Consider the following 22,266-nt stretch of genomic DNA (forward strand, 5'->3'; position numbering starts at 1 on the left):
TGCTTTTCATTTCTCAGTGCGTCTTTTCCTGCAGCATAGATCCTGGAATTAAGTTCTTGTAAAAGTTGGATCTGCTCAATGCAAAAAAGATGATTTTAAAATATACTGAATCATAGGTTCCCTCTGAAGAAACATGAAGAAGTTGATCTCTGTGTGTGTATGTGTGTGTGTGTGTGTGTGTGTGTGTGTGTGTGTGTGTGTGCACATGCACACACATGTCTGTGTATGTGTGGAGGCAAGAAGTCCACCCCAGACATCGTCCCAAATAGATTGTTCATCTTGTGTCTTGAGTCAGAGTCTCTCATTGGCCTGAAATCTGCTGAGTAGGCTAGGCTGGCTAGCGAGTGGATCCAGACATCATCCTTTCTCTACCTCCTCAGCATTAGAACTGTGAGTGAATGCTACCATGCCCTGCCATTTTTATGATGCTTCTAGGGATCAAATTTAATGTCTATGTGGCAAGCATTTTATTAAATGAACTATAACCCCTGCACAAGAAATTAAAATTTAAAGCATGAATCAAATGATGCTCTCTTTTGGAAAAGGTTCCTAACATCTCCTTGTTTTTACCACCTGAAATCAAATCCCTAAACCTGCTGTAGGGTTGCCACAGACCACCACCCTGATCCCATCTCCCATGGGCTACCTCCCCATTGTTCTTTGCTACACACCTCAACTACCTACCTAGAAAACTACACACCATGTCCCCAGGGCCATGCCTCCAGAGTCTTGCTTTATGCTCTCACCTCTCTTCAGAATGTCCTTCCTTTTGTCAATCATTATGTTGCTTACTTTCCCACATATTGTTTGGACACTTCCCTAACTTTCCTCAGGCAGGATAAATCACTCCACTTTTTGTGATTCTGCATATACATACATGAATATGTATATGTATATAGATATGCCCCATTCATGGGACTTGTGCCTCAATTATATTAATTACAATGAGGCATTTAGGGATTGGTCAGGGGCTGGCAAGGTATGCTGGCCCTTAGCCTAGATAAGTAAAGGAAGCTTCACAAAAGCACAAACACACTGTTTGTTTGTTTTAATGTATCATCACCAGGTGATTTTATATCATAGTGACAACATGGCATCGTCGCTGCAGAGTCTGCTGTGAGAAAGCCTGCTGTATTTACTCTCTGGGTCATTATAAAAGTTTTCCAGTCCTACTAGAGTGTGAGCTTCCAGAGAACAGAGATGTAGTAACCTCTGACCTTCTGACCCACTGCTCCATGCTGCTCCCGACTCTTAGGAACAAATGCATTACAGTGCTGAAGAGCATCAACTCAGATAACCAGCCATCTCTGCCTAATCTCACCACATTCTAAATGAGAGACCTAAACAGAGACCAAGAATCATCTTTGGCTCTGTCCCCCACCCCCACCCCCATGGAATGAGGGTGATAATGATAGCCAGCTCACATGATAAACAGGAGGGTTACTGAATGACATGCATTCAGTATTCTTACTATTATTTCTAATTGTAAGATGCTATAGTGTGTTAGCAACTGATTTAAGTAATCCAGGTCTCACTTCATTTTCATCCCCATTAAAGTGAAAAAGAGAATAACTCAAGTCTCCCTCCACACCTCCATCATTTCATGATCCCATGAGTAGTTCACCATGTCCTGCTGACCTTTACAATGGCTTTTTATGGGGCTGTGAAGGTCAACACTTGACATTGGCTTGGTCACAGAGACCAGCTGACTCAGCTGTAGAATCCAAATTATTCTCAGAGACCAAAGAAATCACCATTTGGAAAACAAGCTTTCATGTGCTGCAGGAGCGAAAAGCCTCTACCAGTCAAGCACAGCTGAGACTGGACCAAGAGCCACCTATGACCCTTCTCAGCAAATTGACTTCTGTAACTCATCCAAATGTCTCTGAAAAGTCTGTAGCAGAGCCATTTGAACACAATGAAAACCACCGAGTCAGCTTTGTTTATTTTTACTCTATATAGTTCCATTTCAAAAACATAGTTTTTCAACTACTTGGAGAGTTACACAGAGAATGTTTCTCTTTTAAATTTAAAAATGTAAGAGTAAATGCTAGCCATCAAAAAGTAACAGGATAAATATATTTTACTATGCATCTGCAAACTTTCTTTTTTTAGCTTCCTATTGCCAAAAGGATATATAATCTTAGATCTAGGGCCTTTCAAAGAATAAACAGAATCTGACTGAAGTACAAGGAATAAAAAAAATAAATTAAAAAAAATGCTTCAAAACCTCTGAGAAATTGTGCTGTCAATCAAATACAGTGGCCTGATATTTAGTTCCAAACAGAAACGTACTCCTTCTCTTGGTAAGGAAAGGCCCTTACATGCTGAACATGACAGAACACTCTGGAGACATAGTTTTAAAGTATTATTTCACACCTAAGATAAGCATTGTCTATAGTAAGGATCAACAAGGCTGATTAGCTTAAACAGAACCTTAAAACAAAAGAGTTGGAGTCTGGATAGAGTTGGAAGGTATCAGAGTAAATTTTCTCTTCCTCCCTTCTAACAGTGGTCATTTCTAGACCAGTGACCACAGTGGAATCTATTGGCTTTTGTTACCTTTTGTGAGCTTATTAGTGTTAATCTGTATAGTCTGCTAAAGTGTATGACTCAGAGGCTACACTTCCCACTGGTTGTACTACACACTTGTATTCTTTTCTTTGTTATGTGACATTTAAATAACAAATCAGTGTATATGGATCTAACTTTTATTATCTTGCTATTTCTCTCTCTCTCTCTCTCTCTCTCTCTCTCTCTCTCTCTCTCTCTCTCTCTCTCTCTCTCCCCCCCCCACCTCTCTCTGTGTGTGCATGTGTATCAGTGCCTACTTAAAAATAATATAGCCAATATTTCTAAGATGTATAAGAATTTTCTGAGTGTTTTAATTAGGCAAGGAAGAGGAGGTTAGGTAACTTGAAAACCACATGGAACTTTGTAAATTAAACATGGATCCACACCATGGCAGCCTTTTATTCTACCCGTTGGCAGATAATAATTACATGTTTTGTCTGTGCTTTTTTTAAGGGCTGTGAATTTTAAATGATAATGCTCCTCTCACCTCAGTGTGAGAAATTGAGTCTGTATAATCAGCTCAAGTTATCCGTGCTTCCCCAGTATCCTGTTATTTAAAGCCTACTCTTTTTCAGTAGTTAATTATTATATATTATCCTCCCTATAATTATTTTTTCTTTTTCTGCATCACTTATTTTCGGATGTCACAATTGCACTTACTTGAATACCAGATAAAAATACACTTGCTTGCTCTGCCCCTCTACTGATCTCAGTTCTTTCTCATCTTAACTTCATGGGATTCCTTCCGTCTTGTGTTTTCTTTGTGTTCCTTCAATGAGATCAACTTAAAGCCAGGCAAGATTTTTACTGCCCTAGGATAAAGGAATGAGTCTCAGCAGCATTTTGTGGTAACAAATACTTGTTAGAAAATCTCTTTACTTGTATCTTTTGGTCTCCAAATCCTCAGGGGCTGGATTTTTGAGTTTTAGTCACATTACTACATATAAGGTCTGTTTCAGTAGGCTTGGCTGTAAGGTTACTAATCAGTTAGAATCCGAAGGTTTTCAAAATTTCAGGGTTTTTATATGGTAGCTTGTATTGTTAAACTAAAATTTATTCCATCGTATAGCTTGTATGTCTGAGTTACCATGCTGTATCTAAGATATTACATACACACATACACACACACACACACACACACACACACAGAGTGCCATTCCACATGATGCTGATATTGGATGATATTCAGCAGGAATGTAATTCTAGAAATTACACCAATCAGGATCCAGTTAGGAGATAGAAATCATACTAGTTGTTTTAGTAGAAGAACTTTGATTGAAAGGGTTTATAACTAAATGTGCTGGTTAATTTTGACTACCAAATTGATTGGATGAAAAAATACCTATTTGAACTGACAGGGCTGTTATACATGAACTTAACAAAACTGTGGTTACCTGCATACAACCTATATAAGACAAAAGATTCCAGAATGGAAGGGTGAGCGATCCTGAGGCTGCACTCCAAGTTGAGGAACTACATTGTCAGTTGAGGACTACCATGAGATGGAGAGTCACTTTTCTTGAAGGTTGGCCATTGGCAGGTTGTCCATGCCCCACTGTATGACCATGCAGCCATGAGTAGCCGTGGGCATGGGCAGCACTAATTGGTCTCAAAGGATTATTAAAAAAAAAAAAAAGAACTTGAAGCTGGAAGGGAAGGTGGGAATGAAGAGTGGAGTAGAGGGATTGGGGGCATATACAATCAAGATTCATTGTATATACTTATGGATTTTTCAAATACTAAATTTCTTTAAAAAGAAATACCTAAGCCATTAATGAGACACATCTTCGGGTATATCTGGGAAGTCTTTTCCAGAGATTAACAGAGGGTAGAGATCTGCCCTAAGTATGGAAGAACCACACCACTCCCATGTATTGAGGTTCTAGACTGAATTATGGGGAAAGGGGAGGAGAGACCTGGGCACCAGGACCCTCTTTACTGATCTACTAAGACTGACCTAGCAATCTCATCTTCCCATCACTATAGATGGGAGTGTCTCCTATCTGCTTCCCCCCCCCGCCCCCCGCCCTGACAGACAAATACTCTCAAACTGTGAGCCTAAACGCTTCCTCCCTCCCATTACTTCATGTCAGGTGTTTGATCACAGCACCAAGACAAGTAATTAACACACCAAGTATAATCAATTGTTCACTAGGTAACTGCAGAAGTCAACAGAGAAGCCGGAGCCATTACAGGTAGTGATTTCAACAATAAGTTATTGTCATTGTGGTTGTGTTTGAAACACGAAAAATGAGAAACTTGCAGGGTGACGTGTGGGACCGACACTCAGGCCTCCTAGGAAAGTCACTGCTCAGCTAATGCTGACAGATTTGATGACATAGGAGGTTCCCAGAAGGCTCATGAGCTGTGAAGACAGGCTTGACTTGGTGCAGTCAAGTTCAACCTTTTGACATCTCAACATGTGCTATCATCTGTAAATTCACACGCTAGAACTGCTTGATCAAGTTACCAAAAACAAATGAGCAAACAAAAAACTCATAATGCTTTAACCAAATTTAAGATTTTGTGTCACGCTATGTTTATAGCTATCCTGTGGCCCAGAGACTGAAGGCTGGATATATTTAGTAGCGTTTCTGATAGGAAAGCTGGATCCTTACACACTGAAAAATCCTCACACTGGCTCAATGGCTGCTGTAAGCATAGACTATAGCGCCAAGGTGAAGAAGCACAGCTAGGCCAATGGTCACAGGAAGAGGAAGGAGACAGGCTGACCAAAGGCAACAACAGGAAACAACCAGGAAGGACACATCCTGCTTCCTCCTGTAGCCTGCCGTCTCCTTCCTACAGTCCTAATAAGGAAATTGACTTAGGGGAAACATGACTTACACTCCCCCCTGGCCTGTCTGAGTGTTATTCCTGAGGTACCAATGAGACTGCAAGGCACAGGAAGGATACATAACTTAACCGTATAGTTACAAGTTCACCCCATTCTGAGAAGAGGACCACAACACATCCAACATCACCATTCTCACCGTAGGACCTGGTGACTAAGAGAAAGATATGACATAAAGATTATAAGTGCTGGATTAAAATAAACATATACTGCAAATTCAAGTAAAACATATCAAAGGTTTTCAGGCATTTTTGCAAAGAAAAAGGAAGATGTTTTCCTTCACATTAAATGTGTAGAGGATCTGACCTTTTGCCTACATCCGGTCACAAAAATAGTTCTCTAGGAAGAAATGACCATTCCGCTTATCAACTAATTATAGTTATGTTTGATTTACTATTTTAATTTGTGTTATTTTCAGATAATATACTTTCAATATGTGTCTGCAATGTATTTCTGGGCCATAGTTTTAAACAGTTATAATTAGTGAGACTATTAAGTGTAGGAACAAAGCAAAACCCAGCAGCATCTGCAACCACAGAGAGAGTTAGAAATTTGTCAACAGGTGTTTGTAATTGTAAAATATCCCCTTTGTGTTAAAACAAGATAATTGCACAGAGGCACTTTTCTGCTACTAAATAAATTTTGTTTATACCGATGTTGGCCATTTTTAGCATAGAGTCACATTAGTCTTGCTGTTTGCTAAAAATATTTGCTAGTCTGAGAACAAAAGGGAATTCAAAGAGAATAGCATTCAGTGGCAGTTTGTACAGGAGCTCTAGAAAACAGGCCTGCTGGGTATGGGTGAGCTAGGGCTTGTGTGATATACCATTTTAATAACAGCTGTGACACAGTATTTAGCCACAGTCATGGGGGAAAACCTGTTCTCTACAAGTCTCCAGTACCTTCAAGTATGTTTCCAGTTGGCTTGGGTAGTGATCTGGAGTTTGGTATTTTAGATTAGAGCAAAAATTCAAATGCTTTTGAAGATAATGTAAAGATGATAAATGAGCCCGAAAGGCAGTATGCAAGCTTCATCCCTCTCAAGAGACCCTCTTGTCTTATAACATCACAGAGGCGATGTCGACATTTACCAACTATTAGGAAATGCTGTTTTCTTAAAAAATATGATTCAATCATTCATGCAATGAGAGTTTATTAATTAAGTCTTCTATTTTCAGGAGAGCTAAATGCTAGGGAGGGCAAAAAAAATGACCAAGACTTTGAATGCCCTTACAGAGGTATCAATTAATCATAGAGACAATATTTTTATCCAAAAAAACAAGTTGAAAACAGTTTAGAGTGTTAATTAATTACAGCAGACTTTCTGTAGTATCCAGGGAGATAACCCATGATAGATTTAGGATGGAAGAGAAAACTTACTTCTAATTAGTTTTGGAGGGGAAGCTCAAAAGTGAAAGGTTGTTTGCATCTACCCAAATGCGTCTTCCTCCAGACCTGCACTCCTGGATCCCCTCCCAGATCTCTGTTTTCCCTGTCTCCTCATCTCCATGAGATTCAGAGGTGTCCTCACTGTGATCCTCCATAGAAGTTTTGTTATTCTATAATGTGGGCTCTGCTTGCGTTTGTCCTTCTGGGTCTCGTGGTCTCCTGTGCCCCATCCAGCCCCTGCCCAGAGAAGAGCCAATTGGCCTATCAAACCTGATCCTGCTTTCTATGTGCACCCTCTCTCTATTATTCTGGTTGTCAAAGAAGCTTTCAGGTGATTTAAGACTTTTGGCATGGGATCTCCTCCTGAGGCAATTTTTAAGAACACCCAAGGTAGCCTATCCCATACAGACCAACACTCCTCAGGAACTGAACTGGTTTGCCCACACACTATCATTGGAGTCTCTTTACATCTCATGCAGAGGTTGCCAGTCTATGGAAGAAATTAAAATCATGCATGAGAGGAGATGGATGAAATCAGGAAAAAGTCCAGTTCTTGGCCAAGATACACGGGTATTTGGTTTAGTAATAGCAAAAACAGTCTTACTTGGAAGACAAAGTTCACAGCTCCTGACTTGGGCCAAGCCTGCTGCAGGGTACAAGTTCCTGGTTAAGTATTGGAATTTTAAGGCACGTTCCTATCCATACTTGGAGATCTCGTTGTTGTCTGGCCTTTGCTAAATGCTTGGATCCTGATCCCTGGACTCAACACCATATAGTGTTGTCCACAGATGGCCCACACTGCCCACATTATCCAAATGCCTGATGTGGCTCGATGACATACTCTAGAAGATTCTTGAACCTTCAGAGTGTCTGGATCGTGCCTCTTCCCTCCCCCATATGACTCACAGTGATTTGTTATTAGCCTTACACGGTTTTTAAATTTCAAAATGTTACACATCATAAAAGTAATACAGTCCAACTAAAATTAGTGAGAGAGAAGATACATTACTTTCAAGGTACCGTCCACGAAACCAGAAATAAACAACAGAACAACAAGCTTTTGCACAACTAAGGGACTATTCAAGCAGCTAAAAGGCCACATATGAAATTCAAGAAAACATTTCCAATTCTGTCTGCTAATGGATTAATCTCCAACACCTGTGAAGAATTCTTGTGAGTTGATTGCAAAAAATTTAATAACCTGGTTTTAAAATAGTCTAAGAACTTAAATCTCTCTCTCTCTTTCTCTCTCTCTCTCTCTCTCTCTCTCTCTCTCTCTCTCTCTCTCACACACACACACACACACACACACACACACACACACACACATACACACACACACACACACACACACACACACACACACAACACCTCCAATGGACACATTATAAAAAAAGACCCTCCATGTTACCATTATCAGAGAAATATATGTGAAACCACAGTAAATGATGCCTTATGTTTTTAGAAGTAATCAAAATGACCACAGCATTGGCAAGGTTGTAGAGAGATTAGAACTTGGAGCATAGTTGGTGAGAAGGCAGCATGGTACAGATGCTATAGGAAACAGGATAGAAATCCATCAGAAAAGGAACACAGGAAACGCCATATGTTCCCAACAATTCTTCTGGGTATTTACCCTCCCACCACCCCAAAATGAAAGGAAGATCTCAGAGATACCAGCACCCCATTTACTATTCTTATGACAATCTAACTATATACTGACAGATGAGTGGAAAAAGAAAATGTGTAGCAGTGTAGGGTAGAATAAGCTTTAGCCTCAACAATGAAACTCTACAAATCTAACAACAGAAATAAGATTTCAGGGTAATCTGTGAAAAAACATAAGCTGTCACAGAAAGACAAGTGCTGATTCCACGTAGAGAAAGTGTCCACACTGGCCAGGTGATATCAAACATAGTACCATGGTTTGAGGGTGGGAGGAGGCAGAGATGTAGGCTATTATCAGCTGCATGACATCTCAGCCAGGCCAGATATGTAAGCTCCCCAGGTCTTCTGTGCACCTTTGTCCTTGGAAAATTACCCTGGACAGTCTCTGGTCCCCTGTGGGTTCATATGTACAGATCCTTCAGCTATCACAGGGCTCCTGCCATCCATGTCCTGCAACAGTTGCTAATGAACCCATGAAGGATCTGATTTATTTTGTTTCATTGTGATAAAAATATTTACATAAGATCTGCCCTCCTCAAAAATTTCAAGTGTGCAAGACTTTACTAGTGTCGGCAGACAGGAAGTTTGTACAGAGATCATCAGGCTAGGTAGAGAGCACCTTTGCCTGCTGAGGCCTCTCAGCAACCTACACATTTTTATGTTTGTTTTGTTTTATTTTTCCCTGATGCTTTAGCAACCTGTGAGTATCAACCCCTTTGGGGGTCAAATGATCCTTTCACAGGGGTCACCTAAGACCATTGGAAAACATAGATACTTACATTACAATTCATAACAGTAGCAAGATTACAGTTTTGAAGTAGCAAGGAAAATAATTTTATGGTTGGGAGTCACCACAGAACGAGGTCGCAGCTTTAGGAAGGTTGAGAACCACGTTTTCTATTCTAAAGTTTAGAAGACTTTGGTTTTGGATCAAAGAGTGGGCCTGTTTAAACCTTGAGGGGGAGGTTGGAGTTTCAAACTCTTCCTGTGGGTTTCTCCTTTGTTCTTGCCATTTGAGGGCCCTGCAGGTGTTCATATCCCAAAACAGAATCACAAAGTCACATCTGAAGCTTGCTGGTCATTACAGAGATTATGCTGGCAGTTCATAAAGGGATTATGCAAGCGCATTTAGTGACTGCCTGGAAGGCTGTCTCCACAGACTCACCAATCCCATAGGCCCTGTAAAAATAAATAATAGGCAAAATTACACAATGGCACACCAAAGGCAGCCAAAACCAGAGACGAGGCTGAGATCTCTGATTTCGTTTATCATTTACAATGGCCTAAATGAAATTATCAGGCTAAATTATGACACGTCCGTTGGACTGCGTTTCAGTGGATCAGACGATCTGAAACAGTAGGTTTGCTTTCTAATTGAATGATGATCCTAGTGATCACATGTCCCTAACACAAATTGAGATTTTAGCTCTGTTAAGTACAGTGCAAATAACAGGGCCGGCTATTTGAACTCAAGGAAACTGTGGAATTTCTTTGGCGGGGGAGGGTTCTTTCTGTACTCTTTTGTATCGATTTTCTAACTATTGCTTAAGACATCTCCTAAAAGCACCTGTAGAATAAAGAGAGAGAGATAGGAACACAGAAAAGGAAAAGTGGAGAGAGAAGTAAAAGCTTGTTTACCTCCTAGACATAGTCCATGCACCTGTTTAGGCTTGTGTCACTTGGCAGCTGAGAATCTTGCTCTTTCTAGCTATGATGCTTGTGCGCGCGCATGTGTGTGTGTGTGTGTGTGTGTGTGTGTGTGTGTGTGTGTGTTTCTGTCCTGTGGCTTTGTTACTTTTCTATTGCTGTGAAGAGACACCATATAACTAAGGTAACTCATAGAAGAAAATGTTTATTGGAGCCTATGGTTCCAGAGGGTTAGAGTCTATGGTCACCATGGCACAGAGAATGGGAGCAGGCGGGCATGGCACTGTAGCAGTAGTTGGGAACTTATCTATAAGCACAAGGTAGAGAGAAACTAATTGGGAATGGATTGGGCTTTTTAAACCTGAAAGCCTGCCCCCCCACACTCCCAGTAATACACCTCCTCTAACAAAGCCACACCTCTTAATCCTTCCCAAAGAGTTCCACCAACTGCTTATCAAGCTTTCAAATATCTGAGCCTATGGAAGCCATTCTCATTCAAACCCTCACACCTGGCTGTTTCCCCTCCCCCTCTTTAACTGTTGTGTTTTTCCTAATCTGTCAAGTGTCTTCTTAAATGTGATGTTTTGTTGAGGTCTTGCCTCTGTGAATGCATTTGAGTGAACTAAGATTACTCTGATCTCTTCACTCCCTTCTCTCAGGTCCACTCCTGCCACCCCCTCCTCCTCCCCACAAGTCTCTTTACCATATTCATGCCTTTTTGTTTTCTTTTGTGACTCACTGACTTTAACTCCAGTTTTGGAACTATCTGATGGAGTCTGGTGGGCTCACTGCTCGGCACAAAACTGAAGTCAATGGTTGCCTTTACCCCAGAATCTATCAATAGTCAATTCAACAGGGAGGCTACTGAATATTTTGCCAAAGAAATAATTACAAAAAGGGAATTCTGAAATTTACAATATTATCAAACATCAATCTCTGAGAAGAAATCATACTATTATACAAAGGCTTGAATATTTTTAGCTCATAAATGAGATCTCTGTTAACAATATTCTACAGAAGGGATTTTTGTGTTGGTATCTCAGCCACACTGTACATGCCTAGCATGCTATTCACAGACATAACAACTGGCCACCAACCAGGCCCCTGGAAGGAATGGATGGAACACTCTGAGTGCATTGAAGGGAATTAAATGCAGAGACCAGGTGCACAGGAGAGCAAAATCACAAGCCAGGGTAATGGGGAATCACCTAGAGTCTAGTCCTGGCAGGAAGCTGTTCCTATGTCAAGGCCCAAGCACAAAAGAAAAAAAATGGGCAATTCTGGAACATGGAGAAACTTTAGCAGCAACAAGAGTGTCATCTGACAGCCTTTATGGCTCCAGGTGGACAGTCACAACCCAAGCACAACAATACTTGGGAGAAGCCAGGAAAATAAACATCCTGTCTTCTTTCTCTCTGACTGCCAAACATCAAAATCAATTCAATGCCAAAGATGAAGGGAGCCCAGCGAACACAACAGTGATCCCGTGAAAACAGAAAGTAGTACTTCCCTGACCCCAGCATTTTAGGTTCATCAAGTCTCTCTATTCTTTTCTCCTCCTCCTCTTTCTCCAACTCCTCCTTTTCCTCCTCCAGGCCTTCTCTTACCTCGCTTCCTCTCTTCCTCTTGTCTCTTTCTGTATATTTACACCCCCAAATCAAACACATACCAACCAAGGTGAAACCATGACATCCCCCTTCATCACTGCATGATTTCAAGGGAACTTAATTTAGTCAGAATCTAACCTGGAAGGTAAATGGTGGCTTTAAGCATGACTGTTTTCAGTGTACAGGGGGACTGAAAAATGCAGGAGCAACAGTTTCATGCACGGTACCAATTATTATGTTGATCACTCAACCATCTCCTCCCACCAGGGATCCCAAGATCCTCACAGTTGTCAGCACCCAGTTCTTCATTTCCTTTGGGCCCAAGTCTTGTGTTTGTCTTTCTTAGTTCATTGTGTTTCTCAGGATCACAGCTCTTGGTGTATGATCTCTAAGATGCACGCACACTAGTGAATTTCTGAATCCTAAAGTCTGTCATGTCTATTTTCAGCAGCGATTTTCTCTTAGAGATGTGGATCAATAAGTCCAGCCAGTAGAGATGCACTTACCCCCCAACTCCCACCTTATCTCTAGTTGCTCAGGGACTTGATGAGCCTAAAATGCCCGGCATGGAGGGAGTAGCAATTTCTAGTTTCATGGGATCACCGTTGTGTTGACTGGGGGGGATTTCTTTTTCTTTTGGATATGCCCTTTTCTGACATGCTTTCTGGGTCAAGAAACAATTCCATTAGAAGGTGATTTGGTATGGGCAAGGTTCTGTATATCTAGATTAACCCTTGTTTCCCTGACCCAAGGCAGCAGTTAAGAACCACCACCTTAAGACACAGCATCTAATAAGACATGGCTTCTGAATCCATATGGGGTAGTATAGCTGAACACAGACCTCAATAAAATGTTGGCAATAATAAAAAGTTTCTAGGTGTTCAATGACCAAAATATCAATTCAAAATCAAGTGTGTAATGAATTTGAGGTGTTTCTAGCCTTGATTATCCATATTGCATCATGGGACTTGACTGCAGACTTGCTTCTGAACACATAAATCCTGCACTTTACAGTGTGCATATGCCGTCATACCACATAATGCCAATGAATACTGCACAAAACACCCTAGCTCACATTCTAGACACTTGTATGTTAGCAATTACAATTATTTTGGAGCATATACAGAATTTTCTGCTCATCTAGAGGCACAGTGCTTGCATTACAAAAAGCAACAGGTTTTTAATATTCTTCTACTATCATTCCTCAGCATATAAGTATGAAATTAGTATATCTTTGGATTGAGATTTGTTGAAATGTTTGATTTTTTTAAAAAATTCCTGTCTGAGTTGCTGACTTGAGTGTCACAGACTGCCATTCAATGAACTTTGGCTTGAGATTGGGGCAGATTTTCCAACAATTTCTGAAATGGAACTAAGCATAGTTCTGCCATCTTGCTCTGCATATTTATGCGAAGCTGTGCTCTCAGCACGGACGATTATAAAAGGGAAATATCAGTGGACTCTGGAAAATGCTGATGATGGTCCCTGTCATGCAGTTTCAAACATTCAGCCAAGATTTAATTTTTCATGTGAAAATAAACAAGCACACCCTTCTCATTAGTATGTAAATTTGCTTTCACCTTTAATAAATGACAAAATTATATGTACTCCAAAGAATTGTTTTGAAATAAATTTCTCTCTGATTATCAGTAAATATTTGATTTGTATATCTATTTTGCAGACCTATAGACCAAGCATCATCAAAATTGTTGGATTAAAACGCTCCTTTGGTCAAGAGAATAGGATCTCTGGGTAACATTCCTGGTAGGCGGCGAGGTCAACCACTGTGCCAAGAGACAACCCCTGGAAAGTTGATCTCACCTTAAGCCATGCTGAAAAAATAGGTGGAATAATTGTTCCTATAATGAAAAATTGTACTGCCTCTTCTCAGAATCCCTGTCTTCACCCCCAGTGCATTTTCTTATACCTTAGACACAAAGCTTTGTAATCCTGCCTGCTTCCTGAATCAATCAGAAAAGCATAACTTTTTCTTTTTCCTTTTATATCTGCGCTGGGTATGCATTCCCCCAACTCTGGGCTTTCCCAACATGTTGGGGTTCCTTACTCCTTCTGTAAAGCTCCCCTCCCTGCCACGTGCTTTGTGACTACCATGTGTCTGACCAGCTCAGATGCCATGGCATTTTCCCTTCTCTCCTCCATCCTCAACCTCTGGGCAGCAGCTGAGATGTATAGATTGCCTGTTTGGGGGGTTTGGTTTCCAGAGCTAATAAAATTGTCCTTAAGCATCAAAAAAAAAAAAAAAAATTCTTGGGTGAAAAGGATCACGAATGTAAAGTGGTTAAGAAGCCCTGCTGTTGGGTAACCAGGTGGCCTTTCAGGGTTGCCATTAGTTAAGAGAATTGTGGCTGAGCCCCTGCGGTGCTCTGTTGTCACTGCTGCCTCGGGGTGGTAAGGCTGAAAGACCAAGTTCTCCAGCAGGGTGAGTTCATGGCTGCCATTTCCTCACCACAAAATGAGCTCCTTGGACAGACGCAGCGGGTATGAGTTGGTTCTCAACATTGTTACAGAATACACAACAAAAGCAACTTCAAGGAGAGGCTTTATTTTGGCCCAAGGTTTGAATTACAGTCCATGATGGCAGGAAGCAGAAGGAGGCTGCAGGATGTTACAATGACTCTGCATGTCTTAGCAGAGTAGGAAACAAAAATGAAGCAGGAAGCAGGGGCAGGGTACCACCCTCAGGACCATCTCTAGCCATCAAACTGGGCCTGCTAGCCACCATGTCTCAAACATTCTACAACCTCCTAAACAGTGCCACCAGCTGGGGACCAAGTGATCAGAGCATGAGTCTGAGGACTTTTCACATTCAAACTGTGAGACCAAAGCGCCTCCATTTTTAAAACAAGGCTTCCAGTTTGTAAGAATCTCTATTCTAGGTTTAGATTTTGAGTTTCCACAGTTGATCCAAGTTCCAGGAACCTGAAAGTACAAAGTACAGAATCACAATTTAACCATATGATGGTGACTGTGTGACCACGGAATGTCCCAACCCTGGTCTTCCATGGTGATTGTTTAACCACAGAATGTTCCTACCTTCAGGGCAGCCAATGAGAAACAAACAACCACCCTCGCCCCTAGCAATAAGATTAATAAAAGGTTTCTGGTAAGTCCCTAAAAATGAGCCAATCAGAAATATACATGTATGGAAATCCCCTGCTATTGTAATCTTGTGGTTTTTCCTTTAAAAGCTGTGCTCAGTTCAGGCTGGGCACCTCCTCCAGCCTCCACTTCATTGGATGTGCTTGACAAGGTCCCTGCCTAGGCTTGAATTGCTCCCTAATAAAGCCTTGCTTTTGCATTCTGGTACACTTGTCTTCAGTAGTCTCTCTGGGAGTTGCAATCTGGGCACAACAAAACCATAACATAACACAGTTTTTGTTGGGATACTGTGTTGATAAAAAGACATTATAGATTTAGCAGAAGCTTTATAGACTGAGAAAGTGACCCTGTATCCAACTACATATATATTCTTCTGAGAAAAATGTTTTATCTGGATTGGGTAGATACCCTTGCAAGCATAAGAGCCCAGGTTTAGTCTCCAGAACCCACATTAAAAAGCCAATGAAGTAGAAAGCACTTTTAATCTCAGTACTCAGGAGTGGAGGCAGTCAGCAGTCTAGCCAAGTCAACGAGTCTAAGGTCCTGTCTCCAAAAAATGAGGTGGACAGCTCCTGATGAACAACACCCAAGGTTGACCTCTGACTTCCACATCCACATATGCATGTATACCTGTACACACATACAAGAGGATACTCAGGTCCCACTTCCTCTTAACCAATTAGAAAATATATTTCCTTCTGTGATGCATAAACTTCATGTTATCCATGTGATTTATAAGGTAGCTGGCACATCAGGGAATGATGTTGCATCTGCTTTAGTATTGACTTCAAGGGTTGGTAGGTGGTCCTCAGCTTTGGTAGTGGCTGGTCATATGTAGAAAGATGTCCAGGCTACTTAGCTCATGCATAGGTCTATGCTTGCTATGATGGGTATTTAATACACAGGACTGTGGAGCAAGGACCCAGGTAGATGGGAAAAGGGGGCATCTTCCACCCATGTGTAGTCATCCATTCATTGATTATATCTTCAGGAAAGCTCTTGAGAGATGTAGTGTACCTCATAATGAAATATTTATTGTTTTGTTAAAGTCATGCCCTGTCCCTTCCCAGAATATAATTAGGGCCAGCTGAACAGAATTAGATTCACCCCCTAAGCCACTGTCCTCATTCATTCACAGTTTGCCATAATAATTTCTCAATTTAATTTTTTTTTTTTTACTGTGGATGCCACTTGATGAACAAATTAAATTAATCAGTCACAAGACTGTTAATACCTTTCCAGGGTGCTAAAGTCGATTTATTAAATGCCAAATCCCAAGACAGTGCATGCCCATAAATAAATTCAGCCTACATTTAATATTACTGTCCTTCATTCATATGCTCCTGATGTTGACAGGGGGATTTGGAGTTACTGAGTTCTCCACCTCGAGTATGCTTCACTTAATTCCCCATTTCAAGTGTCAGGATTCCACTTCTAATTATCCAAGACTTTACTTCACTGTTAGAGACCTACAAGCTGCATATTTAACTCTATAGGATAGACACAGGAAAACATTAGACTGAAAGCTGCTTGTTAAGTTGTAATCACCAGTATTTTAAATTAATAGCTCAGTACTCTAAACGTGTTTTCCTTTTATGTACAGTCCCTGGGGGCAGTACCCATAATCTTAGTGAGCACTAATCTTGCTTTATAACTAAGTGCCAGTCTTGACCTCAACCCACCCTTCCTCTGTCACCACCAGCACTGTTGACTCAAGTAGTCCTGGTGTTGTGACGACAGACTACAGATTTCCAAGGTCAGTTCTCTGCTATGATGAAATGTTCTTAAGACCTCCTGCTGTCTTCCTGCCAGGAGGGTGAGCTTAGGGAATTCCTCTCCTGTTCATCATTCTAACAGTCAGGGGCTCCTACAGGAGACAGTTGTCACAATCAGAGTCAATTGAAGTGAGTTTAATGATGTGCCATCGAATCACCAAGGGACTACTGACGGCTAAAAACTGTTACCTCTGTCAAGCATGAAGGACTGTGGGAGGAAACTGTCTCTGGAATGAGACAGACACTGTGGCAGAGAGAAGGAAGAGTGACAGAAGTTTCAGATGAAAGAATCAACCACCGACAAAGCCATCATCTGGCAGGGAAGGAGCAGAAGGACAGAGGTACCTTGGCTTTATCCTACAGGTCATGTTCCTAGGTTTTGTCTATTCCTCCTTTGCCTACTTCTCCTCTCTTCCTCCTTCGTGTGTGTGTGTGTGTGTGTGTGTGTGTGTGTGTGTGTGTGTGTGTTGTACACATGAGTGTTCATGCTTTTGTAGAAGCCAGAGGTCAATGCTGGGTGTCTTTCTCAATCACTCTCCACATTATTATTACTATTATTATTATTATTATTATTATTATTATTGGAGGGTCTAGTGTTTCACTGACATTTTGGTTAGTCTTGGTATTCAGCAAGGCCCCAGGATACTCACTTCTCTATCCTACCCAGAAACTAAAGATGTGCCATGGTCCACAGGAATTATGAGAATGCTGGAGGCCTGAACTCAGCTCCTAAGGCTTGTGCAGCAAGCACCTTGTTCACCAAGCCATCTCTGCAGCCCTCGGGTCTCTCAGTCTTACCTACCAGCTAGCTGGCAGCAGATAAACCAAAAAGTCAGGGGATTTCAGTCTGGATATTTCAGCCTTTCAAGTCACATCGTAGAGAAGAATGGAAAGAAAGAAATGAAACTTAACCAGAAAGCAGGACACAGTGGAGAAGGAGGATAATGTGACCATGTTGTGTGTTTTGAGAGTACTATGAAACAACTTACACAACCCTGGGCAGTGACATTGTATTCATGTCTTCACCTTTCTCAAAGCTCAGAGGGCCTTGGGATCAGTCAGCTATCCATCATCTTCATCTTTTAATTTTTCTACAGTATCTTTGAGTTTTCATTCTTAGACATTTCAGGTATGCTGAGGTTCAGAAACAGAGAGGCTTGACATCTTGGCTAAAAATATGGTGGATCTAGTGGACTTCATTCCATTGGAATGGAACTTTTAGGTTCTTGACTGCTTAATTGATAGAAAACAAAGAAAACAAGACACATGGGTTTTACTGAAACATTCAAGCAGAGCAGGAAGTATTCATGCCTGGGATCTGGCTTCGAATCCTGGCTTGGGTGAGTTGCTTTGTGCTAAAATCTGGGTTTTAACTGACCCTAAAGGCCTGCGTGGCAACAGCTTTGTTTCCAGTGTGGCCTTGTTACAAGGTGGTGAGAAGTGTAAGAAGTGGGGCCTGGTGTGTGTGGAGGGTCTGGTCCATTGAACGTAAGCTCTTGAAGGAGCTATTAGACCCTATCCTCTGCCTTTCTCTCTTTTCCTTCCCAGCTAGGAGAACTGATTGCAGGAGGATGGCTTGACTCAGTTATATGTGCCTACCATCAGCCCAAAGCAACGAGGTTAAGAACAAAAACAAAAAACAAAAACCAGGACTGAAACAGTGACTCAAAATAAACCTTTTCACTTTGTAAGCTGATTATCTCAACTGTTTGTCACAGTGACAGAAAGCTGACTTGCACACTGTAGACTGGAGAAATTACTTAAAGCCTAAATCACAAACTGGTAAGGGTAGTCTAGTCCTCTCAATATTAGAGAATGTGAATTAAAGTTAACACATTACGAAGAAGCATCTACTCAGCAGGGTTAGAGGGTAAGACTTGGCCATAGCATATCTTTTTCTCTAGCATTTTATCTAAGTTCTATTCACAGTTTGGAGTTGCCTCAAAAACTTCTGGGAGCTTGTAGAGGTGTGTTATTTCTGGAAACCAGATGAGGTATAATATAAGCAATACATCTTTCCAATTTCTGTTCACTGTTTTCTCGAGCAGAATGAGAAAGAAAGAATGACAGAAGAACACCCTGCCCCTTATAAGAAGATAGTCAGGGCAAGGGAACACACTGCCTTATTATTTCCCATGCCTACTGCATGATTGGCAAGCAGAGAGTCCGAATTAATAATAAAGAAATAACTCTGAGGTGGGTGAGCTTGAGAATGCATTATGAAGGAGATATGGTCAATTTTTCATGCAGACAGACATCTAATGCTCCCTCAGCAGCAGTTACATTCAAAGCTGGTGCAAAGTGAAAGAGAACATAAAATGTTGATGTCAGATTACAAAGGGCGACAGTGATGGGTCTAATTCTTCCTTCTTTCTTTTTATTGAGACAACATTCATAGGTGGTGGGAGGAAGAAATAGAAGAGAAGAAGGAAGAGAAGGAAAGAGGGAGGACAAGGAGCTCTATTTATGTTGCCATTTGTCCCATTGTGGGTGTGGCAGTTTTAGACAGACTAGGATTTCCTCCAAATCTCCCAGGACCTTTTGGATTATAAACCCAAATGCGGATATCCATTCCTATGACATTCTGTGTTAGCTGCGACACAACTCCACCAGAGCAGAAATACTTTTTCTGTCTGCTCAATAGAAAGTTAAATAACTTTATTCTACTTACCCATCTAGCACAAGACCTATTATTACATATTTCAAAATGCATTATAACCAGGGTTTAAAATCACATTCTCTTTTGCTGGTCACTGTGAACTATGTTGAAAGTTCTGGGTGTAACAAGAAAAGAATAAGAGTGCTCTTCTCAGGGTTCCAATGAGTAACTCATCTCAGCATACCCCCTCTGCATTTAACATGTCTTCCACAGTACCACAGGAAGGGAATATATGATTTTAATCTATTTAATTTGATAAAGACAAAGTGAAATGTCACCTCCTATGATGAATGTCTACCACCAGTTCTGTAATAACTGACGAAAAATGCAACAAGCTTCAGGAGTTGGTGTGTGTAGATTGCTAAATAATGTTCAATAAATGTCGTTTCTCATGAAATAGTCTCATTTGAACATTTATTCTGATTAGTATAGATTCAACCTACTCTATAGTCCCTAGGAGTAGTTGATTTTGGAATATAGCATGATCTCTTGTAGATCACTGCTCTTTTTGGTGTAAAACTTTCATCATTGATAGCAATTATAAGCCAAATTAAGTATGTTAATTGGGAAATGAGTGAATATCTCAGGGAACATACACTGACTCTTACTTTTCCTGACACAATGTAGACTTTATTTGATCTGTTAACTGGAGACATAGAATAGGCAATTGATTGTCTAAAGCCAGAGTATTCTCTTACATAGATTAAAATCAGGATTCCATGTAGAGTGGAATTGGCTAGGGAAAATATCTTCTATTAGTTCTCTCAAGCCATTTACTTTTTTATCTTCTCTTTGTGATGTTTAAGACATTTGAATCCATATTGATTTTTTAGTCATTTCCAAGGTTGAAATCTTGACTCCTTGGGCATTGGGAAATATTCTTGTTTGCCTGTCTGCCGTGTTGGGTGCATATGTTTTGGTGAGTTTTGAAATTCACAGTTTGGGGCATAGTTCAGTAGTAGAGTTCTTGCTTAGTATGTGAAAGGCTCTGGCTCCCACCCAACCACCATTAAAAAAAATAGCCCATGGAAATTGATGACCGTTCTGCAAAAGCTGGTAGAACAAGGCTTGGCTGGAAATAACTTCTACTGTTGGTTTTATCTATCTTAATGTTTTAGAAACCTTTTTTTATTTGAATTCTGTGGTGATAATTTGTTTGTGATCTAACAAATAAAGCTTGCCTGAAGATGGGAGTGCAGAGATAAGCCACTAGTTAACCATAGAGCCCAGGCAGTGGTGGCGCACACCTTTAATCCCAGCGATCGGGAGGCAGAGGCAGGCGGATCTCTGTGAGTTCAAGGCCACCATGGGCTATAGAGGATTGATCCAGTCTAAAAGAGAAATAAAGCCAGGCAGTGGTGGCACACACCTTTAATCCCAACACTTGGGATCTCATGTCACTAATTCTTGCTCTAGGGAGGTGGAGACAGGAAGTGATATGGCTGGGTAGAGAGAGGATATAAGGCAGGAGGAAACAGGAACTCAGCCCCCTTTCAGTCTGAGGATTCTTAGAGGTATGGAGTCTTTCTAGTGGCTGGCTGTTCTTCTCTGATCTTTCAGCTTTCACCCTGATATCTGACTCCGGATTTTTATTAGTACGACCAATTAGAATTCATGCTACAGAATTCCCATCTCCCATATGGATCTTATATTTATTTCTTTTGTCTGTTTTCTACTCTTTTCTACTTCTTTCCTTTTGTTATTACTGTCTTCCTCTTTCCATGGGTCATCTTTTCAGTTTATCTTTCAACCTTTTCTTTGAATTTTTCATTATTGTTATTGTATCATAATTTCCAGAAGTCTTTTTTCCCCCTAGGAACACTCGCTGTTGAGTCTTCTTCTTCTTCTTGTTTTATCAATAGAATATTTCCTCAAATCTCACTAAAGCTATCAATATTAAAAGGAAAAAAAGACTGCTCTAAGTGCTATGTTTGTGGCACCTCTGGGTGTGCTTTTGTCTCAGTCACAGCAGAAGATCCATCTCAGTGCCTGGTGGTGTTTCCTGTTTCTTGTATTTCTAAGAAATTTACTTCAAAAGCCTTGAGAAGTCCAGGAATGAGAAGAGCACAGGCATGTCCCTAGTCATGTTCTCTGCATGGTGACACAACACAGCTGCTCTGCAAGGGCCTCCCAACTGCCCATATCATGGCCTGAGGTGTCTCTCAGTAAGGCTGTGACTCCTAAGGCTGACTACCTCAGTGATTCTCAACATATGGGTTATAACCCATTTGGGGACATCACATATCAGATACCCCGCATACCAAATATTTACATCACAATTCATAACAGTAGCAAAATTACAGTTATGAAGTAGCAACAAAATCATTTTATGGTTGTGGGTCACCACAACACGAGGAACTGTATTAAAGGGTTGCAGCAATTAGGAAGGCTGAGAGCCACTGGACTATCTGAACTTAGTTGATTCATGGTTTCTTTCTCAGTCTTCAGTGTGGAGATTTTCCCATTCTCTGTCTGTCTGTCTCTTTTTGCTGCCCCCCTCTCTCCTCTCTTTCAATAAAATCCGCGTGCCATGCAATCGTGGTGGCACAATTCAGCATCTAGGAGAGGCAGGCTGACAAGGTTGTGAAGGAAATGTGGCTTCCTTCCAAACCTCATGTTGCTGCTTCCTAACTTCTAGATCTCATTGCTGTGGTCCTTGTCTTAGCTTCACGTGCTTTTCCAGTACAAGCAAGTCTCCGCTCCAGTGGCTCAAAACAAGAACAATGGGTTCTTTCTTACAGTTCTGCTAGGAAGTTGATGAGGGAGGGGCTTAGCTAGAATAGGTCAGCAGAGGGACACCTGTTCCTCTGTTATCTTCCATATCCCCAAGTCTCTAAGCTCCCTTTCTCATAAGATGGCAGCCTCATTGCACGAGAATTCTCGTATTCTAGCACTCACCAAGTGTCTGTTAACTTCTCATTTGCTGACGTCTCAAGCTAGCCTCAGGACCACACTCAAGGTGATGGGGCACTG

At 41.1% G+C, this 22,266-nt stretch overlaps 1 long non-coding RNA gene across 1 annotated transcript in view; it reads left to right on the plus strand.

Annotated features, from left to right (window-relative positions):
- The first annotated feature begins 14,793 nt into the window (after window positions 1-14,793).
- The window catches only part of LOC131910661 (uncharacterized), a 77,754-nt gene continuing 70,281 nt past the window's right edge, over window positions 14,794-22,266 (plus strand). Inside the window, exons 1-2 of the long non-coding RNA XR_009379192.1 lie at window positions 14,794-14,863; window positions 16,834-16,975. This is a non-coding gene — a long non-coding RNA (uncharacterized LOC131910661). The remainder of the gene's footprint in view (window positions 14,864-16,833; window positions 16,976-22,266) is intronic.

The sequence above is a fragment of the Peromyscus eremicus genome, chromosome 5 (genome assembly GCF_949786415.1).
Source record: "Peromyscus eremicus chromosome 5, PerEre_H2_v1, whole genome shotgun sequence".
In the NCBI taxonomy this organism is placed as follows: domain Eukaryota; kingdom Metazoa; phylum Chordata; class Mammalia; order Rodentia; family Cricetidae; genus Peromyscus; species Peromyscus eremicus.